Here is a 4,579-nt window from a genome sequence, read left to right as displayed (position 1 = left end):
GGGGGGGTGGTTGATCCTCTTGTAGTATCCGGTGTGTATCCTCAGAGATGGGCTCAGAACCACTGCAAAATTCCCTGTTGCCTCTAGGATGGGAGGCCGTATTTTTATGGAGCATTTGTAGAGGGCTATTGGACATTTGAATACGTATTTATTGTCCTCCATCTCCTGAAAGAGCATGAGAGATTCTTCTCTTATGCTTAAAATATCGGTGAACGATCCCTTGTGATGAGGGATTATTTATTTCCTCTACTAACTCGTCTTCCATCTCTAGTTCCCCTTGTTCTTGCTCGTTGGGAAGGGATGTTTGTTGGTGATGGATGTCGAGTGGTATTGGGTGATGCTGTGGGATCGATTGCCATGGGAAAAAGGTGGGGTTATTCGTTACTTGTTCCTCGGGCGTGAAGTATGGGAGTTGGTAGATTAGGTTCATGTTGTTGAGTGGGTTGAAGTGGTATGGAGGTTCCATTGGGCTTGTATATTGTTGAACAATGCTGGAGCCATGGAGGGGGCTAGAGGATCTAGCACGTTGGCCATCCACATGTGGTTGATTTAGTTCTCCATGGCAAGAGCCATTCCTTCGGAGATAAGTTGGGCTAGGAAGTTCGGATTTTGAAGAACAATCCATACTTCATGGCCATTGATGGTCATGGGGAAGGAGGCCGCATGTCCCCGAAGGCCTTTTTCGATCCAAGACACTGGGTCTTGGTTCGGTGGGAGTGGTGGTAATACATAAGTGGGTGGGTGGAATGGTATTTGCGGCGGGAAGTTTGGTAGATTTTCCATTAGAAACCGTTGGGAGATCTTTAGTAGCGTGAGAGTCGTTTGTGGAGTTGTGAGGAGTGGAATTAGTTGATATAGAGGGGAAGGAAGTATTGCTTGAGTAGGTGTTTAGTGGTAATGATTGAATATTTTTTTTTGAAGATTGTATTTGCATGTATTTTGAGGTACCTTGGGGAGAAGGATTAAAGGTGATTGGTTGTTAAGGTTTGGTGACATTTGGCCAGTGGGTTCGGCCAAGTGTATGTCAAGATTGGGGGCTTTTTGTAGATTTGGGTGATCAATTGGATTTGTAGTAGTATTTAGCATAGGATTCAATAGGTTAGGGTTTATTGTGTTGCATGGTTTTGCTATGCCACTTGGCAAACCCGGATTGGCTTGAGTGTTCTTTGGAGATAGGGATTGCCTAGAGTGTAATGAAGAGGTGGTTTTGGGGGAATGTTTGTCACTGAGATTATCCATTAGGGAATTAGAGTTGTAGGAATTATTGTCTTCCTCCATTAAAGGAGAATTTATTCGATACATAAATGCTATTAAACTCCTCCTTTTTTGGGAGCATGAATTAATGTTGTTGACATGTGAGCCAAGACTTTTGGGTTTTCAAAACTTTGGGAAGAGGAGGTGGTAGTGTAATTAATTAAAGAAGGCTCTGAAGACGAAGAGACAACATTGAAATCTGATTTTTTTTTTGATTTGTAAAAATATTTTTTAGGGTTAAGGTACTTACCTGATGCTGCATCAAAATGTTTTACGTCTATACCTATTTTGGAAATTTGGGGGGCATCGCGGCTTTGTTCTTCTTGTACTGAGTGAAGCTTCTCTATCTTGTAGTGTTTGTTGGAATTTCTTTTCTTTGTGAAGGAGACAATGTGCCACCTATCTTTTATTAGAGGTTGTTCGTCGTATGGCTTTTGGATTTCCACGGCTACTGGGATTTTTGGGATATATGGGCAGGAGGTATTGATATGTCCTTGCCGGCCACATTTTTTGCATAAAAAATTTTCCCCTTCGTATGATAGTTGTTGGAGGTGTGACCCAATTAAAATACTAGTTTGTACCAGATTTTCTAGAGGAATCTCCTCACACAATCTTGCATAGCGGCCTCTTAGTGTTGTACTGGTGCATGCGTCCACCTTTAGTAACTTTCCCCAATTTTACTTAGTATTATTCCATTGTAAAATTCTGTAGGTAGTTGTGGTAGGCGTATCCATACGGCCGTGTGGATATGTTTTTCTTTTCCTGCTACAAAGTTTGGTTGCCATTTTTTAACTGATAGGTAGTGACCATTAATGAACCAAGGACCATTTTGTAGGGCTTGGATCTTGTTTTCTTCCTTGGTGAATTTTATCACAAAGTAGTCATGGCCTAGGTCGATCAGGGGGAATGGCTCTGTGGGTTTCCATAGTTTGATGATTTTTTCCTTTAGATTTTGGTGTTGTATACGCTTCTCTATTAGTTCAATAATTAGGGAATGTTTCCATGAAGAGTACATACGGTTTCGATCTTCATTGGTCAAATGGATGTGTTTGATGCCATTTGTGTTCAGTGTAGATAAATCTTATGAAGAGATCTCTTCTTCCTCCATAGGTTTGGTTGAGCATGAGGGTGGGGAATCAGCTGTGTTGGTGTTATTTTGAAGGTGTATTGTCCCAGAATCTGCCATCATCACGTAAAATAGGAGTTTGTCTTTGAATGAAGGTATTTGGTCTTGATCTTCTGCCCCAATGTATTCATTGGTTATATCGGGGGTTTTTGGGGGGATAAAATTTCCCAAATCAATGTCTGGATTTTGTATGAGCTCTTGCATGAAGTTTTGAAACTGGTATTGCTGTCAAGAGAGAGAGTTTTTTTGCACCCTTTTTTAGGCCTACTCCATGCTTGAGCCGCAGTGGAAAACTCATTTGAAAGAAAGTATGGGTTAAGCAATGATAACAATTTATTAAAAAGATAGAACAAATTATACAAGCTTCCAAGCGATTGACACTAATGTAGTTAAATAGTTATTGAAAAAGTAAATAGATAAGAAATTGACATTATTTTCATCGGTCTTGTTCTCAACCAACTATAGACTTTTCAATTTTTGAGGAGGTAATTCTAAACATATCATGAACAAAATTGATTTCAAGGACTAAATTGAATGCACTTTATTTTCGCTCCACATGTGTAAATGTTGATATTTGGTTAGAAGTAAATATTTTAAACATATTTGTGCCTCATATTATGTGTATATTTGTATTGTTTTGGAAGTACTTTTGAGCTAAATAAGGTTTGTTCATATGTAGGACATATTTGGAATAAAAAGATGTGAAAGGGAATAAGTTGGAGAGAGAATTGAAGACATATAGACGAAGTATTTCAGTGCCCAGGCCACCATTTGGCGGTGCATGCATCACCCAAACACATAGAGAATGTTAGAGAGTAAAAGAGAGCGTCCAAGTCACCATCTGGAGGTGCCTGTAGTGCCGGAATTAGTAGGTTTGTAGAATCCATCATCTAGTTCACCGTCTGGCTGTAACGACTCGACTGGCTGATTTGAGCATTTGCATTCAGTTCAGTGGTTTGAGATTATGAGTAGCTTCATATAGAGTATTATGACTTGCGCATATGGTCGATTTTGGTCTTCGAGTTGTAAGAGTTGACCAAGTTTGACTTTTGTGCATTTGACTATAGATCGGAGTTTTTATGGATCCGTTAGGTCTGGATTTTGACCAAGCTTCTGGAAGGTTTTGACCATAATTGGCGGAAGTTAGCAATTTGAAGATTCAGAAAGTTCATAAGTTTGAGCGGGAGTCGACTTTGATGATATCGGGTTCAGATTGTTGTTCCGAGAGTTTAAGTATGTTTGTTATGTCATTTGAAACTTCTGTGCAAAATTTGAGGTGATTCCGAGTTGATTTGATATGGTTCCACACTAGTTTTGAAAGTTAAAAAGTTAATTAAGTTTGATTTTAGGTGCGATTCGTGCTTTGATGTTGTTATGTGTAATTTGAGGACTCGAGTAGGTCCGCGTTATATTTTGGTACTTGTTGGTAAGTTCGGACGGGGTCCCGAGGGGCTCGGGTGAGTTTCGGGGTGGTTTCAGATAATTTTGGAGGATGATTTTATTGCTGGTTTCTGGTGTTTTTTGATGACTCAGTTGTTCTTCGCGATCGCTAAGATGTAGTCACGATCGCGTAGGCTAAGTCTGGATCTGGGTATTTTCTTCTTTGCGTTCGCGACTGGATAATCGTGTTCGTGTAGGTTGCGGGGGCTTGAGCATCACGTTCGCACTGTGGGTTCTAGTTAGCATTTGGGAGTGGGAGTTGTTGGAATTGTTCATCGCGTTCGCGATGTAGCGGTGGAATTCGCGGATGTTTGGCATCATGATTCATCGTGTTCGCGAGGTATGTGCCGCGAACGCGAAGTGTTTTTTATGTGGGTGGTGAAGTTGTGCTTCGCAATCGCAAAGATGGTCCTGCAATCGCGAAGGGTACCCCTGAAATAGTGTTATAAAGTACTCTATTTCGAAGATTTTGGTTATTTTATCATATTACAAAGCTGAGCTGCCTCCCAACAAGCACCTAATTTAATATAGCGGCACAACGTGAACCACATTTTCCTCCACCTTGAACTTATGAATTATACCCCTAACAGGGCATCCAGTCTGCAATTATGCTCCTTTGGTGGGGCTACAATGATAACCGGGCCAAGTAATAATTTCTCACTCTGCACTTCTCGGCCTTTAGATGAGGAATGTAATTTTTGCTTTATGGCATAACAAATTCAAGAATATAGACACTCTCATCCTCACCCTTTGACTCCC

The sequence above is a fragment of the Nicotiana attenuata genome, unplaced genomic scaffold, assembly GCF_001879085.1.
Source record: "Nicotiana attenuata strain UT unplaced genomic scaffold, NIATTr2, whole genome shotgun sequence".
Taxonomy (NCBI): domain Eukaryota; kingdom Viridiplantae; phylum Streptophyta; class Magnoliopsida; order Solanales; family Solanaceae; genus Nicotiana; species Nicotiana attenuata.
This window is presented reverse-complemented; position numbering follows the sequence as displayed.